The sequence below is a fragment of the Montipora capricornis genome, unplaced genomic scaffold (assembly GCF_036669925.1).
Source record: "Montipora capricornis isolate CH-2021 unplaced genomic scaffold, ASM3666992v2 scaffold_508, whole genome shotgun sequence".
Lineage (NCBI taxonomy): Eukaryota > Metazoa > Cnidaria > Anthozoa > Scleractinia > Acroporidae > Montipora > Montipora capricornis.
This window is the reverse complement of record NW_027180248.1, coordinates 65,568-86,669: the sequence shown is the minus strand read 5'-3', so window position 1 is coordinate 86,669 and position 21,102 is coordinate 65,568. Positions and strand designations below refer to the sequence as shown.

The 21,102-nt window shown below is 38.1% G+C and overlaps 1 pseudogene; it reads left to right on the top strand.

Annotated features, from left to right (window-relative positions):
- Nucleotides 1-7,919: 7,919 nt before the first annotated feature.
- On the top strand, nucleotides 7,920-15,343 carry LOC138036875 (uncharacterized; annotated as a pseudogene).
- Nucleotides 15,344-21,102: the final 5,759 nt, after the last annotated feature.

Below are 21,102 nucleotides of genomic sequence, written 5' to 3'. Positions count from 1 at the left end.
CACCCAATGGTAAGAATTGCTTGTCCGAAGTTATTGCTGGTTAATTCTTTTAAGGCAATGACCAATTTTTTTAATGAAGAGCCGTCATCAATATCTGCGAAAATATAATCATGGAAACAAATACATATCTTATGTAAACAAGATGTTTATGCATTTATGAGTTCTTGAAGAAATCACACAGCCGGATCGACATGTTATTGTTTTTAAGTGCGTCGTCGTTCAGTTCTCGCCACTAACTTCATTATGGATCCCGCCTGTACTGCCCTCTTATTTCAAGTATAAAAGATCAGTTCGCTAAACACAATGTGCATAAGTAGCTCCATCTACTGATAGGGTTTTTTTTTTTTGTATTTTTTAATTCGACTTACCCGTCAAATGGGGGACATCGTTGATTTTCTGATCGTCCAGGATAATGTATCGTCGTTGAGGTAAAGGGATTAGCACTCCCCTGTCATCCACTTGAACAGTACCATTGAAAACCCAGACACCACTGTCTTTCTGTTTTCCAACAATCCGCATTATGTAAATTAAGAAAAGAAAACGATAAATTGAAAATGATCACATAAACTAACTTAAAGCATTATATCTTCATTTTCACTTACTTTTACGGGCGTCATTTTCCGTCGTTCAGTTTTTGGTTTCTTCATATACTCTCTGCACATGTTATATATGTAAGGTGGTAAATATGGTTCTTGGGGCTTGATATCCCATCGCTTTTGAGTGCCGCAACGATTAGTTTATGATCGGAGAGGACCTTATTAGACAAGAAGTACTCTCTGCAAGACAACATGGCATAATATCAAGAATTTAGTGCATACATCACATATATATAGTCTGAATAAGTCGCAGATTGTACCTGTTTTAACGGAGAAAGATCTAGGTGTTCATATTTCCTTGAATTTATCATGGAACGATTAATTGACGTAATTATAAGTAAAGAAAATATGATGTTGGGTATCATCTACAGAGTACAGCCATACTGTTCGTAAATGTCCTTTTTATTTGGAGCGAGGAAGAAAAACAACAAAGAGGAAAGAAACGGTAAAAAATGGAGACCCTGTTCACCTTGTCGTTTGCGAAGACTCATCGTCTCCTTCAGAGATGTTCAGATGCAACATCGCCAGATAGCCAGTAATTATATCGCCTTCTGTGACATATCCTAGTAATTCAAAGGAGAACTGTGAAGAGGTCGTGTAAACGTTCCCTACAAAATGGGAGTTCTGTTACGATCAGTTGCTTTCTGATCTTGTTAGGACATATTGACTGAATTTGTGTTTGATTTTTAGCTAAAAATAATGCGTTATCATTGGCAGGCAACGCCAGGTCATTTTCAAACATCTCAAGGGTCCTCAACTATGTAAACAGCTACGAATATCTCATTCTGCGATAAGTCAGTACGGATTGTTTCCAAACCTTTTTCGACCTTTCACGAAATCTGCAACTGATCGTGAACAATGAACATGCTGTATTTAGTTGCATTTCATAGATGCAAAAGCACCAGGTGAAAATAATCGCCAACCGGTGTTTTCGGGTTCGTTAAACTTACGACGTTGTTAAGTCCCTATGAAGTACCGGAGGATAGCCCTTTAGATTAGGAAAGAGTGAATTCATGTTTGGTTCTTAGCGCCACATCAGAATGTTTCACTGATCAAATACAACAATGAACGAAATGATATATGAAATGAATCATATACTGAACTGCGGATATGAAATCAAGTAACGCTATTATCCTCGCAGTTATGGGTGGCAATTGCTAATTTTAGCAATTGCGTAAAGAAGCTTGAAAAATTCTGGACTTCAATTGGTTTGAACCCGTAACCTCGCGATACCGGTGCGACGCTCTAACCAGCTGAGCGTGACATGAATTAAATACTGAACTGCGGATATAAAATGAAGTAAAGCTATGTTCCCCGCAGTTAAGGACGCAATTTTGAACCCAACGTCAGCTCCCAACATCGCATAATCGATTTTGGTAATCGCCATATCGATTTGAATTCAACCGAGTGTGTGACAAATGAGCATAAATTTAAAAAATCGACAATAGTCGTGACTTAACGATTAGTTGACATTTGAGTCAGTCACAAATCTGACGCCTTAGGATAGTAGGTTGTACGCTTCGCGTATCCACTAATAAAATTCATAAAAATAACAATAACAATAACATCTAAAAATAAATTACTAGAAGTGCAAACTTCTGTAGTAAGCCAAGTTCCTGACAACTCGGAGGCAAGCCGTTAACGTAGGTAAGTTGGTGGGCAACCTATACCTTATATAGCTTATTATAGGAAGTTAAGGCGAGCTTCAAATATTAATGTAAGTCGCGTTCATTTACGTGGATGTTGATTTCCGCTCTGTTCATTTCATCGTTTCGCGTTAATTTCAGCGACCCCAAATCTGACACAGCCCAGACATTCTTGACACCTAGCCCGGCTATTAGCACACTTAACTTCACATAATTCTTTTACATTACATGTAGCAAATTGTTTAGTTTACTCCAAATTTGCCATCAAATCCCGGTAATTGAAGTCGCGTTATCTTTAAATATGTTAATTAACTTGAGCGTTAATTTCCGATAATAATGGCAACCAATAGTTCACGTTTACGCTGTAATGAACTGAAGGGGCTGTATCACCAGAGGGCATGCGTTTTAAAAGTCATTATTTTGTCGTTATGTTGTATTTTCCTATCAGAAATATTGAAACTAATTAACTTTCCAAATCGAATGTGATCAGCTGGTGACGCAGCCAGAAACACCAACAAAATTGTAGTTACTTATTTTACATTTTACTTGATATTGTTTACCTGATATCGTTACCGTGAAGTTGGTCATTGGATAGAAACCATCGCACCGTTCATATCCAATGCAGTTATCCTTTTCAATTAGCTTTTTGGGATCGTTTGCAGGCGTTTGACTAGAATTTTGGGTTCCATCATCGAGAAGATCCATCTCTATCAGAAACTAGACTAACAAAAGGAAACGAATTAAGAAAGTGAAAACTTTTTATCATGTTTTACTCTTGTGTTGGATTGCTTCTTACCAAACTACTGAGTTCGGGATTGCCAATCTTATCGCAGACTATTTCGGTATCATCAACGGGATTATGAAATAGAAATTGTAGTCTGCAATAAAACTGAATATCAATGAACCGAGGGCTGGACATATGAATTCTTTGCAGCTCATCATGCCCGGAAGTATATCACATCCAACACAATAAACATCTCGTAACCCATTGACTACTGAACCGCCCTCCATTGACGAGTAAGATCGTCTGGCGTTATAGAGAGTAAAAACCATCAAGTCTCAATCTCGAGGGTTAATGGGTAATGAGGCAAAACCAGAACTTTACAGTCAGCTGAATTATTTCAAAAAACACGAACAGCGATTGTTTTCTAGTAGTGATAAATTTGGTCATTTTACCATACACTTCGCAAGGTTGCAAGACCTTTTGGTTTTTTCTTTCTGTGAAATGGAGACAGAAACCTGTCTGGTCTATACATTAGCTCACGCATCTCTTTAAAAAAATGACTAAACAAAGCCACGAAATTAACTGGCGAAAAAAAAATTCTACTAGATGACTACCTACCTCAAATTGATATTTGGGGGAAAAAAGTTGTAAATCGATATTTCCGGCTACAAAAGGAAAAAATATGGAACGGCAAATCATTTCACTCCCTAAATAAGTCAGGCAGTGCCTGAGGAAATATTGATTAAACAAAGATATATATATATTCTCTCAGCAGTGCAGCCAACCTTAACGGTTTAACTTACAGTGAATATATGGAAATTTTGGCCAAGGTCTGATGATTGTGGATAGCGTGAATACCTCTCAAAAGCACTTCTATTGAGGTTTATTTTCGTGACAATCACAATCAAGATATAACGACCATAAACGAAATTTGTAAACTTCACATAAACTGATGTAAACAAAATTATGCAAATTTCCGCGAAAATTGAAGGGACGTGAGGAGATTTCCAATTTTCAGACGTTGTGCAATGATCTAATTTTCCGTTGAGTGAATGATATTAATAAAGCGACTACAAAACGTTTTAGAGTTTTTGAAATCTGCCTTTTTGAAGGGGCCAAAATCACATACATTGACTGTAATTTAAGTCGCGTTTGCCCCCCCAACCAAGATGGCGTCAGAAACCTCGAAAAAGGTATATTTCAGTAGCAAGTGAGATAGCTTTCCTATCTATATCAGGCGTGGAAAGCTTTCTCCTTTAATAAATATAGCGGAGGTTTCAGTCAGTCGATGAAATTAGGGTTTTTAGGTACAAAAAATGCGTATGGCTTCATTTCTTGGCAATTTCGGAAGGAATCACGACTTCCAAATTTATCCAAATTGTAGAATAGTTTTTGAAAGTAACAGAATAATGGTATGATATGCGCCGGGACAATAAGGAGTTGAATTTGGTAACATTTGTAGGAAAAATAGGATCAGATAGAATACTTTGGAATTCATGCAAAGGGTACACCAGGTTAAATATGACTACTAAATGATTTATAGAACCTAGAGACCTTAATATGATCACCTTTTTCTTGTATCCGATAAACACCCAAGAAACCCCCTCGGTTTCAGAAAATGTAGCCAGCGAGAGACTACACGAGGCGTGGCTCTGTATGGTAGCTCACAGGGGGCGATCTATATTCTACGAAAGCATGAAACACAGCAAACCTTCATCGCACAATAGAGGCGTATCGGAATATTAACAGGAACAGTTGAATCATTCTGAGCAGATATCTCAGTAAAATGCACTGCGCCATAGCATTTCTATTGATGATAAACAGCAAATCGATACTGCTCCATATATTTTAGTCACGAACACAAATTATGAAAGCTTGCAGAAATTATCATATTAGTATAATTTAGCATTAAGAAAACGAACCCTAAAATCAGTGATGCTGTCGTTTCAGAGTCAATGGAAAAAACCTGCAGAAACTTTCATTTATCAATAGTTCGTCCTAAAGGGCGTTCCATCGCTAAAAATGTTCGGCCCATGCATCAGCCGATGAGTAGCTAGATTGTGCCTTCACGGACATGAAAACGCAGTTACGCTCAGGCAGAAGCTATTGCCTCTGTCCTTAACACCCACCCTACAAGAAGAGCAATAGGGAAAGAGAGAAGTATGGAATCAGAGTTAGTACTTACATATCTGTCCCGTTTGCCGTCAAGGCTGCAAACTCAATGACAATCAGGGCGATATTACCAAGCCTTTATACGTGCGCGGGACTCTTTAAGCCGGTTTAATTACGAATTGCTGAAAAAACAAAAATAATCAGTGTGAACTAAGATAAAAAAAACAATAACATAAAAGAGATCCTACCTTAACACTCAAAGAGTCTGTTTCTTCTTTGTACAAACCTCCAGCCAAAGACAAAATGAAATAAATAAAAATCTTAACTAGGTATCGGTAATGTTTGAAAATTTTTGAATATTGACGAAAATATCTAGTGGAGGATGAACAATCCAACACAGATAACAAGTTCTCATATGCATGTGATGACCCTGAAAGGTGTGGTTACAATCCACAAAAAAGCGAGACGAACACGGTGATTAAGAACTTGACTAACAATAAGTCAGTTATATTACAGGGAGTATTGTTCTGCATTAATAGATGTTACCCGGGTAATGCAAAGGGACAAATCTATGGCTGATTAGCGACAACCTGGTAGGCCTGAAAAAACATTCCAATTGATTCTTATCGAGTTCTCGAGTGCTTGTGGTCGGGAATACATGTTAACAACATGGTGAGTTCCTTGGTTGGAATATTCTAAGATATGTAGAAAAGGTGGTCATATCAAGCCATCAGTGAATTGCAGTCATTCATAGAGGGGACAACACAAACAGATTTCCAAAATTCTGGGAACTTTCCGTTGGTTGATAAATATTGAGCAAAATTTTGTTTCATCCGCGAGCCTTGATATCATGAGATGGTATGAATGTGAATAAAAGATAAATAAAAGTGGCGATAAATTGGACCTAACTGCCCGAAAAAAGACAAAGAGAACAGGCTAATTACTAACAGAAAAAACCAACTTCCGTCAAGTTAGACATGGTGGCAATGTTTGTATATTTGAAATGTGTATATTGATACTTTTTGCAGCATTACTGTAACTAACAAGATACATACTATGGCAAGGGGAATAGTCTAAAACCTCAACTGGATTCTGGACATAATCGCCAGTATTGTTTTTTTTTTTTCGTCCAGATTAAAATCACGTGTTTTTAAATGTGAATTCAGTCTTATTAGATCCTGTTTCATCTTTTCGAAGCACGAATTGCAATTGGTTCCTCATCTGGAGTATTGAAATCAGCAACGCACGAAGTGGTGAGACCTCGCGTACCCTTCGGATTCCAGTGGGTTACGTTCGAGATGCAACTTTTTATGAAAAATAAGTGAGGCGCTATCAACGTAAGAAGTGGCAGAATAGTGAAGTTTTATTGCTCTTATCTCATCATGGAAAAGTGTTGAAGACAGTTTACACAAATAAGGTATCTAGCCTGAACTATGCAATAACAAAGATACGGGAACGGATCCTTTAAAATTTGCCTTTTTGTTTAATTAACCTGCCAAACTCAGCAGTTAACACGGTTTACTTTACGTTTGGTGGCTTTACGCGGGTGACGATGGATGCCAGAGGATCCACTCCTCGTAATCTAGATTACGAAGAAACTAGGCGATATATTTCGAGAGCGCTCATTTGTACTCGTAAAAAGTTGTACCTCGAGCGAATCAACCTCAGGAATCCATGGTACACGGGGTCTCCCCATTTCGGCCGTTGCTGATTTGCATGGCCCGGATGCGAGTTAAGTTACGTTTTGGAAGACATCGTGTCTTTGACAAACTTGAAAGCACGATAGAAATGGGACTTCAACCACCATAAAACAGAATCTTCTTTTTTAAAAAAGACTGCATTTGCAGCTTAAAAACCGCGTCAATGTTTATGAGGATGAAAAAATTAAAAGTTTAGTATTGGTTTAATACAACCACACACTTGAATTTAAGGAAAACGTTTCAAAGTTTCAAACATCATCATAAGCTATAAAGCCTCATTACAGTGCATTCGAAGCTGGCACTAATATCAGTCTCGTAAGCGACCAGGTCCAGGTACGACCACCATTATAAAACCCTGTCTTAAGCTTTTGCATGGCACGATATTAACAGTTGCGGGTCTAGGGGAGGGGCCCGGGGGGCCAAAAACATGGCGTTTCCATAAAAAGCGTTATAAATTTGAGTAAAACACTTCTCCGAATATCTCTCGCGCGGAACATAGAACCTGAACCTTTGCGGAACTTTATAAATATACATCTTCGTTTATCTCTTTGATTCTTGACTTTCTTTGTCCAACGCTTTTGATGATGGTGTGGCAGTGAAAATCGGCAATTGAAAGCTATCGTAAGCGACTGTTCCCAAATAGACTTTCGCATGGTTATAAGCGACCTCTCAGAGTCTCACCTATGTATGTCAACACTTTCATAAAAACACAAGCCACTGCTTTGAGAATTTGAAAGAATGTGACAGATCTCCACGGTCTCCCTTTTCTGAGTTTGTGGTCACAGGTAGTTATGAAACCTTGCTTTACTCCGAGCATGTGCTTGAGAGATTTAATCCTCCCGTATGATCTGTAAGTCCGTATGAAGATTTCTTGAATATGTTTGCCAGCAATGGCTGATTTTCAATAAAACTCGTGTCGTGCGTCTGTATTGCTTGAAGATTTGACACTGCTGGGTTGTATGTTGTGACAAATGGTACAAATTAGCCGCCTGCTTAATAGGGTGGCCTTGCTCTTCAAGGCGGCTTTGAATGTCTTGGCGGGTGTTTCTAAAACGAAGACCCATAAATGAAGACCTAAGACCTAAGACCCACTGATCTAAAACGAAGACCCACTGATCTAAAATGAAGACCCACCTAAAAAATGTTAGAACGATGCCAAGCAGCTTATGGCTGGTCAGACGACATTGTATATTATGGAATTGCCGGAACGGTGGAACATCTGAATGTGAGCTCTGAGTGCGTGTTTTCGAAACTGCTCACAAGTAATGATATAGTGATGTTTCTTGTGATGTCACCCATTGTTACTACAGTAATATGCCAAACAGAACCTAATTATCATTTTAACAGGTTCCAGCAAAGCAGACAAATTTTATTGGTGGACAAAATTCTGCTCGTTTAGGAAAAAGCTACAAAAATGGACCACCTCGAAAGGCCACACCATTTGCTTTCCCACGCAAGCAAGCTGGTTTTTTTAGACAAATGGTAATCTATGCATCAATAACATGACTATGTCATCAACCGTAAATGAATCAAAATATTTCGTGACTGACTTTGTTCGTCAATTGGCGTGACTTGATCCCTTGAAAACCTGGTGTGTAAAGACTTCGAAACCGTATCGTTTCCGATACGGCGTTTCGGGGTCGCGAAACCGTGTCGACCGCGACCATGTGTTTCCTTCGTATCTCTACAACCAGAAAGGAAGTAAAAATTATTGAACAAATGGAAGACATTTCTTCCAACGGAAATTTGCGTTTGCTTTCATCGGTAATTCTAAAATGGGTTGCCCTCGGAGCAACCAGTTTTCCTCTACAAATAGTAGGAACCCCTCCCACCCCAACCCCCGGGACTTACAGGGAAAACTGAAAATGTGTTACGAGCTTCAGTAGTCGAGTTTTAAAGTTCTTGTGTTTATGTTTTATTGTTCTCATCAAAGATTTCCGCAGTTGCATATTTAAGTGATCGTCATTAGTAAAATTTCTCAGAATGTAAATGCAAGAAAATTCTTTCATTATTGCAAGGGCTTATGTACCGATTATGATGAGCCACTGTTAATGCGTTTATATCGTTCCTGTTATCACTGTCTTGTACTCGACATTTGATATATACAGCATTTTAATTGTTCAGTTCCGGCTTCATTCTTATCACCTTTTTTTAATATCACTTTCGCCGTGATCAACTTTTCACCTAAAAGACTGCATTCTCAGCGTAACCGAGTGGAATTTTTTTTACGTCTTCTACTTAAAATCCTGACATTCAAGGTTCCAGCTCCGCTTTCTACACTGACGATGTCAGTTCTGCTTCAACACTTTGTGGGCGCTGGAAAAAGTTAACAACAAGTAATTGAACTTTACATTAAGTAGAAATATAATTTACTTTCTTTGTGAGGAGCTTCACTCAGTCGGAATAAAAAAAGTTGAAATAGAAAAAGCTGTGTTGAAGCATATTTTGTAATATTTTAAACTTTATTTTCATGATCGTTTTATTGTATGTAAAGTATTTTAATGCACGATGCTTAAGAACTTAGATAGCAACTTGAAACGTGGAAACCAAATGAAGTGTCGCAAACAACCTCGTCCCTCTCGGTTAATGTAAATAACTAACCCACGACAAATGGCATTGGGCGATAGCCGAATTTCCGCCCATGTTGTTGGAAACACGAGGTCTGTGTTTGCAGATATTTCTTATGAAGTTGTAATTGTTGTTGTTGTTGTTGTTGTTGTTGTTAGTTATCTTAACGTAATGATATGTATTGCTAGTTTTTCCGCGGTTAGCCAGCACGGGTTAGTGTAAAGGACCGCGGAAACTGTGGTTTCCGTTGCTATCAGTTTATCCAACAATTTCAATTTAGCTGGGCTGAAGTATGTACCGCAAGTATTTACCACAAGCCTTTCCGCCGTGGTTGATGAGAGTGTTAGATTTACAAATCCTAGAGACTGTTGCTGAAGGCTCTCGTAAAGGACCATCCTCTCAGTATTGTTTGTAATTTAGGTCGCTAGTGAGAGCCAATTCTTGTAAGCGACCATCTATACGAGGGATCAATTTTCCAATTCCCTGGGCGGTCGCTTTGGAGAGCTTTGACTGTATCACAAAAGTAATTTTCCAAGATGACCCGTATATATAACTATCAGTAAAAGCAATTGTAACACTTGTCCTATATAGGCTATTTCAAAAAGATCCTAATTTCATCGTGGGCAAAAAAGGGCAGTTGAGGGCATATCGATCAGGCGTCGCAGTTGCAAAAACACGCAGACCACCAAAGAAGTAACAACAATCACGCAAAACCAAAAGCTTTCCTGATTAATATCGTGATAATCAACCGATTTTCTACCGATAATTATTGACCTAATTACCCTGTATCATAGCAACCTAGTGTTAGAGTTTGCTTCCATATTACGACACATCAACCTCAATAATATTTCTGTAGGATGAGCCGGCCAATATTAATTCAAATTGTGTCCAAAACAACCACCGTTCTTTTTTATTTGTATCACATTTTTATTTGATTTTATTTTATTTGGAAACGTTTCTTGGGGTTGTTATAAGTGCTAACACTACCGCCTGGAAACAAATCAGTGAGGCCATGTTGAGAGTTTTAGAGATATCAAGTGGCGAGGGAAAGATCGATAAGGCTGACTGTGTAAGAAATAGAAGCATGTTACACCCATAAAGGAATATCTCGTAGATTTGAATTCTTTGGGTTTAAATAAATAAGGATATATAAGGTCCCTGGCCTTTTGGGGACGATTTAAAGAAAACAATAGCTCGGCCGACTCTAGCAACACCTAAAGGGAATTTGTCAGTGTTCGTGTTGGAATCCATTTTTGGTTAGTTTATCAAAAAAGAAAACAAACCAAAAAAATTTACAATTACCAACAAACATGAAACCGGAATGCATTTTTTTAAAACAAAGGTCTATGTTACGAACATACTCAAAAAGCACTAACTGGAGTGACAAATACGATGATATTGCTTTCCAAGCATGAAGGCCAAGGATAAAGCCGTGGTTAGTATGATTAAGGGCGAAGTTGACGATCAGTTTAACATCTTTAACTTGTCAGGCTCTGATAGTTTACGGTAGTTCCTTTGTATTGCATAGTATTTTAAAATTTGTTTCGAGTCTTTCCACTTAATTAGCCTCCTTTTTTATTACGTACTTTCAAAAATGTAATCCAGCCTAGGTTGTTGTTTCCTTTGTTTGTTATATGGTATTTCTTCAGATTATCTGTTGCTTTCTCAGAGTTAAGAAATTTTTTCGTCATTAAATTGTTTCCTTACATGATCGTGTCGAGATGCATTATTTAATGTCAGCACTGTGGGGGAACAATTTTTAGAGTCATGATAACACAACGTTCAATGCATTGCATTCTTGAAAAACATACGATAAGGCCCGCCTACTTCTAATTTGATGCAGCAAAATTCTTTTTAAGGAAACAGAAAACCTGTGTTCAAGAAATTTATTCAAAGTTAACAAAGAACATGTCGGGTTCAACAAGTTAGCCTACGACAGAAGAGCATCGTCTCTAAGAGGTTAAATTACTAATATAGTGCCAAGTGAAAACCCAGTTTGAATGTTTTCGAGATTAGACTCGTTTTAAAACCGAGGCTAACTGCCAAAATGAAACATTGTTATTTTTCTAACATGGGAACATTACTTTTTCTTTTCTCAGGTCAAACTTCAGATTCCTTACATGTTCGTTTTCCTGATTATTGTGTTGAATCAGGGAATTCACGGAGTGATTCTTGGGAAAGAAGAGGAGGATATCTTAAGAAGTGTCATAAAGGAGTTCGAGGAGGATCCAACCAATGACCGTTTTGATCATGTCATACAACTTGGAAGAGCAAAATGGAATGTTGTGCCTAAAGTGTTCATTTGGTGTCCCCTTAAACATTTTGGAATGGATGTCTACTGCCCAGTCCACAAAACTCCTTTGTCGTTTAATTCTTGGAATTCTGATTTAGGAAAAAGAAGCTTTAATGAGCCAAGATTAGTATACGATTTACACGGAAATGTGATTTTGGTACAGTCGTTGTATAGATGTTCATTTAACATTCCAGGGCATCATAACAGGGCAGGTCATATCTATCGTTCTGCGTCGGTAGAAATTCTCGAAAGTGTTCCGAAAACGATAGAGAACAGGTTTCCTTTCAAGCTTTGCTACCGAACAGCCTGTTCTCAAGAATTGGTGGATTACTTGGTCGTTCACATTAGCAGGGGACAAAATTTCCTTGAGTTAACTGAAGACATAGGGTCAATGCACTTTAGAAAGTTTTTGCTATGTCAATCTCCTGATTGCGATTCAGTTGACGTAAACAAATTTTATACAAGTCCTCTATATGCTACTCCAAGCAACGACCAATTAATGCATATTTTCCTTGCATATTATGACAATATGCGCCATATAATTCAGGATGAAATGCGGAGAACACCCTGCTCTATACTCACTTGTGACCACACCTTCAAAGTAAGCAAGAGCATTGGCGTAACAAGAAGTGAAGATTCAGTATTTGTGAATCAGTTTGAAAACCTATTTATTGGCCTAAATGAGAATGGAGAGGTCGTCACGTGGAGATTGACAAAGAATACTTCTTTCCGTGAAATAAAAGATGTCCTTCAAGAGCTTAAGAATAGACTCGCGGCTGGGGGAAAGACGCTTAAAATGGTCGTCGATGATTGTTGCTCCGTGAGAGCTTCATACCTGTCAATATTTCCAGACACGGTTGTAAAGCTTGATCTATACCACGCCTGTCAACGCTTCGTTAAGACCCTCAAGAAAGGATTGACAATATCTCAACAGCTTTCGAAGGAATTTGGGTTGATCTTTCGTGCGAATGGAGATACCGGATTTGAACGGGAAACGGAAACTCCTGATCATGAAACAGTTGAAAGCAACTTAGAGATGATTTTAAATAAATGGGAATCTCTTTTGTCTGCTACATCTCTGGACTCTATAACAAACCTGAGGAAACATATAAGAAAAGGCTGCTGTTCGGGAATTCCAGCGGGAGTGGGCACACAGAAGAACGAGAGACTCCACAAAACGCTGAAGCAATCTCTTCTTGGAGGTGCCTCTACGCTTTCACCAGAACTAGCTGTTGCTGTGTTTTCAATCGTTCTTTATGTCTGGAGCTGTAAAAGAAACCCAGGGGCAAGGAAACACGTCTCCAATGCTCGAGTCATCCCCGTGGTTCCAATAGAGGTGCACAGCAAAAACAAAACTCACGTAACCATAAACAATGAATTGGTGTTTAATTGCGCGACTTCCAGTCGGGAACTTCCTCCCACCATGACCCGTGGAAGCAATATATCACCTGCCCGCTATTTGTCAAACGTAACATTGCCTGAAAAAAAAAACGAAAGATTTAGTTGAAATTTCCGATTTGAAAAATAATTCTGTCTTGGCTCTTGTGATCAGTCGCGCTATTCATTTAAAAGAGGTCTTCTCTTCCATCTACAACATGCGAATCACTCGCGACTTCAACATCTACGAATTTCCCCTTTCCAACAAAAGGTGTTTGATCAACGTTATTCGAACTGACAATGCAAGAGAAAAAAGCAACTGTAGAGTAAGAACTGACATGAACACGGAATGCCTCCAAAGAAATTTAGCGTCATTTGGCCTGGAAGTGGATTCTGTGCCAGGAAATGGAGATTGCTGCTTCAGTAGCATAGTTAAGGGAATACACAAAGTGCTTATCTGCAAAGACAACGCGAATAACTCCGACTTTCGTGTTTTCATTGACAACATTGGCTTTAAGAACTCTTTGGATGAAGATACCAATCTTTTAAGATCTCTGTTTTGCCAGGAAATTAAGGAACATATTGAAAACTACAGCAACTGGGTAGATTTTGACATCAATGACGAATTATCTAAATTCTCAGAATCAGGATGGTTCAACAGTTCACTGGGAGATCTTTGTGTCCTTGCTTGCAGCAATCTTCTCCAGACCTCGATAGTTCTGATCACCTCCATTCCTGGTGCGCCATGTATACCATTTATTCCGTCAACTATCTGCAATAAAAGTGCTATTTTCATAGCTTACAACCACTCTGGACCTGGGCACTACGATGCCACGCAAGGTTAGTTAGATTTGCTAATGATTACTAGTCTAAGAAAGAGAGCCTTATTTTTGCCCCAGGGATAAATTCCTTATGTGGCCAAGTTTGGGAAAAGTCACAATGGGATCTATGGTAACGTTTTCTTCCCGTACATTGCTGTACCCAAAGTCTATAGTGTATCCTTCCCCCACCTCCCCGAGCCCCAAAGGTGGGAATTTGGAAAGTTTCTTAGGGAGGGCAATGCAATGAAAGTTTCACTGATGAGAAATGCCAAGAATGGTTTCTAGTTGTTGACAGTGACGTCTAACTGTTGGACAGTGCGTGTGCACGAGGCTGGTATTGGAGCATTAAAATTGATTATCAGCTACTAAGGCCATAATATGGGTATACGTAATAACAAGGGAGGTCGAGGGAAGAGAACACATCCCCATTTTCATTGACTTTTTGCATCTATTTTAAGCTTAGCGCCATGCTGCGAAAGTTATTTTGGTATGAATTTTAGTGCAGAAATTGCAACTAATCAGTCGGGTGTATTCTTTAAAATAGCGGCGCATCATGACCACAGCCGAAATTTACATTGAAAAAATATCATTGCAAGAGACCCTCATGTATGGCGGATGTATCCTCTCCTCCCCGCATCTTCTCTTGATAATAATTACTGCAAGGTTCCAAAGCCTTCGAGCTCTTTCACACTGGAGTATCTCATTTCTCCCATTTCAATTGCCTATGATAACACTTTTATTTTCATTGCTTCTTTTGTAAATATTATTACAGAGTTGGTGTTCCCAGAAGCGACACAGAACGTGGCTAGCAAGAAGGGTTGCTCCTGTGGACTCATGGCTAAATCTCGTGGGGTGGTAAATATATCATCATGTGTGGAATCTTTAAAGTCAAAGTGTTCCTGTTTGAGGAAAGGGAACACCTGTAGCCGACTTTGTCGGTGCGTAAATTGTAACAATGTCTCCCAAGTAAAGACTGAAATGCTATCCAATCACCGAAGAGGTTGCACCTGTGGATCAATGACAAAGGGTAAGGAGATCGTTGTGTGCCATGACGAAAGTCAAAGGAGGTCAAGATGTCCATGCTTACGCATTGGAGCAAATTGTACGACGATATGCAGATGTTCAAACTGTGGAAATAATGGCAACAGCCCTGACAAAAAGAGTCCCAACGTGACAGGCCACAAGCGTAATCGAAGAAATCCGCAAACATACAAACGGATGAGGGGCGCTGATTTCTTAGCAAGAAAGGGGTTTGAGGTTTCAAATGGACCATGGACAAATCTAGAGACCATCATTCTCTATGTTGTAACCGAGGTAATAGAAGATTCCGGCGTTCCCTCAACCTCACTTAATATTGCAGATTTGTTTAATTTTGTTGTGTCCTCTGAAAAGATGAAAGAAATAGGTTTGGCTGTAACGTACAAACCGTTTTCTAGCATAGCTGGAAAATTGTCTCACGTGAACGACAAACACTTCTTGTACGAGTCACTTATGGACAGTTCTTAGTATGATATCTGTAAATAGAGAGCCATCCATCCAGGTCTTTACAATCGTATGACAAAGCCTTCCTTGTTTACAGAAATAATTATTTTCAGTGAGAAACTTCAAAATTTAAACTTAAATGTATTCCGATTAAAAAAAGTGCCGCGTGCACACTATACTAAATACATATTACAATTCCTGTAATACTTGTCTCTATCCCTCACTGTTACCGGCTTAATAAAAGACACGAAGAAAGTACTCGATTCTGATTGGCTAAACAATGGAGTTCAAGCGTAACACTATGCAAATTACAAATGGAAATTCTGCATCCTAATTCGCTAATAAACAGTAGAGTTTGGTAAAAACCAATAGAATCTTTGGTTTTGAAATCAAAAGCGAGCCCTGGATATAATTAAAGAGTCATCAAATGATTTTTCTCGTGCAATTTGGAATAAACAAGCATTTGTTACTTTTTTCAAATACTACAAATTGCACTAACCCTATGGCCTAGCGCAATCTTCCTCGTCTTCGCAAAAGTTTACTCGTGTTTATCTATTCCAAATTGCACGAGAGGTGTGATTAACAAAACTAATTTGAGGTCTGGTAATGTAAGACGCTAACTGAATATACTTCTGGTATGCAGAAACAATCCCTTTTTTGTGGCGATGAATGAAAGGTTATGACAAAGGATGTGTTTTAATTATGGAATTGGAAAGGGCGCTGAAGCTGTGGAAATGAAATATTATTCCAACATATTGTTCTTGTTGATTACTCCTGCTGTAATGTTTGTGACATTTTTATGGTCGAGTAATAAGTATATACTTAAGTAAAATGCAGTTACATTTCTTGTATGTCTAATGCATGTATCCCTGCGTAAATAGACGCACCCACATGTAAACCTTACCTATTTTCCATTCCCAGCACTCCGTATAGCTCCCTTCATAAGCCTCTGTACAGTAGGAAATCAGTCGTTTCGCCTTCCTTTAAGGGTCGATTCGTCTAGGTTTCGTATGTCTATAATGGGCCATTCAGCTTGATTAATGAGGCAGTGAGGACAAAAACAAGAAAAACACGTTGGAATGGATGTGAAAAATATGTAACTATCATCCACCTAAATTTGTCTTTGTGCTCACTGCTTCACTATCGAGCTGACTACTCATGTGTTAAAATTGAGATCGATGCAGATCATAGCCTGAAGCTTGATAGGTAAAATATTAAAACTGATCCCTGCGACCAAAAAATGCCCCTAAAACAGAAGTCAATACAGACCAACCTCGATGTTCCAGAGAAGCAACGCTCTAAAACACGAAAGGTGGAACGTTAAAACGTGAATATTGTTGGCCGTAAAGAAACTGCAGAATGTGAGAAGCATATTTTAACATTAAAATGGATAGAGTATTATTGAAATAATTTGTGAGCCGTTTGTCTAGTTGCTAGGACGCACACCAATGCGGTGGTAACACCAGCCAGCATGGCTAGCGGAGTAGTGAGAGCACTGTCTCTGTCTGTTTGTCTGTCCCCTCTTTTCACCAGACTGATAACATGATAGACGTATAATTCGTCTAGACGGATTATGCGTCTATAGCATAGAAACGGCCAGTGAGCAAACATTTGGAAAGGAAATTAGAAGAGTTACAAACACAGATGAAGTCTAAATTAAGAAATTTCTGCAGGCGGAACAATTCACATCAACTAGATCTCTCGTGGTCACTTAAGACACATCTTATAAGTATGAGAATCTGCCGTTTCGGTGTTTCGTGGTTTACTTAAGTCCGGAAAATCTTGATCTCTGCTGCTGGTAGTGCGATCGTCGTTCCTGGCCAGTAAGGCAATATGTACAACTTCAGAAAACCCCATTATGGCACGATAAAAGGCTTATGTTAACATTTTTATTATTTAACATCACTGGAGCAATATTCTCACTCAAGTGCGAAATGCGCACGCCCATCAGGTACTCCACTTAGGTAACCCTTGGGTTAAAAAGTAATGCGCTCGAAACGTCGGTGTTTCGAATCATCCGCAAAATCGGTGGCAAACACTATATACAAGCGCATTGTTTGAAATTATTTACTTAACGTTTCGTATGCTTTGACATACACGTTCACTTGATAAAAGCAAATTCTCAAAAGAAGAATACTGTAAGCTAGTGATGTGAGTGATGCGTAGAGTATCACAGCTCAGGTTATACTTTGGTCACAGGAAAATAGGATGCACCTTAACCCAAACAAATGTAAGGAACTTTGGATTTCGTTTGCTAGCAACTCCAAAGAGTTTCATGCAGTTGTCCTTGAGGTAAAGGAGCTAGAAGTTGTAAATAGTAATTAGCTGTTTGGGCTTCCTGTAAGTGACAACCTAAGATGGAATTCTCATGTAAATGATCTTATTAAGAAAGCTATACTTCTTAGTACAGCCGAAACGGGCACAATTGTCGCCAGTATATTTAGTTATATTCTAATTCGCTGCCCCGCTCAACCGAATATAAAACATTTATCATGTAATAAGCAACCACTTATGGGGTGTGCCAACACGAGCCGTGTATGACCCTCTTATTATGTCTTGTAAATCAAAACCGCCTAGAATTATCAACAATGTCTGCGCAAAATAACACAAACTGAAATACAATCAAACAAAAACGCGTAGTGTATAGCATAAGTTTACAACAATCTGAATATAAGCTAGTAGATACAAAACATAACAATTCAATACTAGAAAATACTAATCGAATTTAGTCATTGGGTATTTAATTTAGAGGGTGAAGAGGCGGTCGTATGACTCGAATGAATACAAATGAAGACAACGCAGTATATATACCAACGCCCTACTAATGAAGCATTGTGACAAAGTGTCACATAACACCAAAAGGGAGGTTACGTAACCCACGATAAATACATCTCTTTTTTTTTACAACGTGTGTACGCTCTACGATTGGCTATGCAATACCAGTATTCTATAATGCTGATGCAAACGTAAAAGATTTTCTTTGCTTTTTGAAAGCATGTACAGAGGGCAATTGCTTTAAGTGGTATGGTAGCGCATTCCATATGGTCGCCCTTTAAACATGAAATTAGTTTTAAAACAGTGATGTTCTGGCAGCTGGGATCTCGACATTATATTTCGAGTTTCGTAACTTATACATTTTAGGCCCCAGCTGCTCAGTAAACATATTAATCATATATTAAGGAGCAGTGCCATGAATAACTTTGTACATCATACTGGCTTTTTGCTGCTTACGCATTTCGGTCAATGGCGACCAACCCAACGCTTCAAGAGTTTGAGCTGACCGCACCGTGTATGGGAGACCGGTCACAACGCGGGCAGCTCGATTTTGTTACCTCTGAAGCTTCTTAGTTTAAATTTAAGTTTAATAATACTTTGTCATGCTAATACAAGTAAAAAATAAAACAAAAATTACAAAAGATCCAAAAAGTGCATGACTGGAGAACGATTGCGGGAAACTAAATTCCAATACAAAGAATATTCTTTATTATAATTCTTTATTAGAAAGGATTTGGGAAATGCTGCCCCAGACGAGTGAACAATAATTAAAGTAAGGTTCTATGATTGATCTGTAGACGGTAATTCTATTATCGAGAGTAAGAGTGGGTGCTATTTTCATCGATATGCACTTCTAAACTTTTAGTTTGTTGAACTCTCTTTAAAGAATACCCATCCACTGAGAGATCGACATTACCATCCAAAGTTGCCTTATCTCCGTCTAGATCCAATAATCATAAATTCTGACTTCAGTACATTTAATGACACTTTATTCACAACAAGCCAGGTTGACACATGCTTCAGATCACTGCTCATCAACTCTTTTATCTGAGGAAATTCAGAGCTGGAGACCGTTAAGTTTGTGTCATCTGCATAACGTCTGGCCTTGCAAAAACGAAAACAGTTCGGCAAAACATTTATATACGTTAAAAATAAAAGGGGTCCTAATATTGAGCCTTGTGGTACACCACACGAAATATCTAGGAGCTTAGAAGCTGTTCCATTCACACTACACTGTTGCTTGCGATTTGACAAATACGAATGGAAAATGGCAACTGCTGAGTGATCAAAGCCAAAGTATTCTAATTTCTTTATCAAGATCTTATGGTTAAGTGTATCAAATATAGATAGATAGATAGATAGATAGAAAGATAGATAGATAGATAGATAGATAGATAGATAGATAGATAGATATATAGATAGATAAATAAATAGATAGGATAGGAAAACGTTAGTTAGACAAGGTAATTTCACCAAATTTACATACGTATTTTACATAGAAAATCTGTTCTACCTAAAAGCATTGTATAATAAACAAAGATACCTAAGTTTAAAAATCAATGACGTTAACATACTTTTTACAAAAATTGCTTAATTTAATCAGTTTTTGCCTATGCAAACGTGAATGATTTTATTTGCTTTCTTAAACCATTTATAGAGGGCAATTGATTTAGCTGGTCTAGCAGCGCATTCCAAATCGTCGCCCCTGTTGAAAGGAAATTATGGTTATATGCAGGGTAATACACGTCTATACATAGATGTACATGGGTGTACATGCATATATATGATATATATGATAATAAAAGGCTATACATAGATATATATAGTTATAAATAGATATACAAGAACAACATGAAAATACATGGTTTTAAATGGAAATATATGGAGATATATAATACTACACAGCTATACATGGAAAAACATGGTTGTACATGGTTATACATGAATACATATCCATGTAATACATGGCTATACATGGATATACATGGGTAAACATGGATATGCATGGGTATACATGGATATACATGGGTATGCATGGATAAACATGGGTATACATGGAGATACATGGCTGTGCATGGGTATACATCGATATACATGGCAAAACATGGATATACAAGGGTATACATGGACATACATGGGTATGCATGGATATACATGAGTATACATGAAAATAAGTGGCTGTACACGGATATACTTGGATAAACAAGGCTCTACATCGATATACATGGAAATACATGGTTATACATGGAAATACATGGGTGTACATGGAAATACGTGACTGAACAAGGATATAGATGGGTATACATGGATATACATGGGTATACATGAATATACATGAATATACATGATACTACATGGGTATACATGTATATACAGGGGCATACATTGCGGTACACGGATATACATGGAAATACATGGCTGTACAAGGGTATACATATATATACATGTGTATATATGGATATACATGGGTATAAATGAATATACATGGGTACACATGGGTATACATCGACATACATGGGTATACATTGATATAGATCGGTATACATGGAACTGCATCGCTTTACATGGATATACATGGCTCTACAGGGATATACATGGCTATACATGGAAAAACATGGAAATAGATGGCTGTACATGGATACACATGGGTATACTTGGGTATACATGGGTGTACATGGATATACATGGGTATATATGGATATACATGTGTATACATGAGTATACATGGGTATACATGGATATACACGGTTATACATGGATATACATGGGTATACATAGAGATATATGGGTATACATCGATATACATGGCTGAACATGGATATACATGGAAATACATTGCTGTACATGGGTATACATGAATATACATGACTATACATGGTCATACATGAAAATACATGGCTATACATGGTTATACATGGATATACATGGCTAGACATGGTTATACATAGTTATACATGGATGTACTTGGGTATACATGGATATACAAGGTTATACATGGATTTACATGG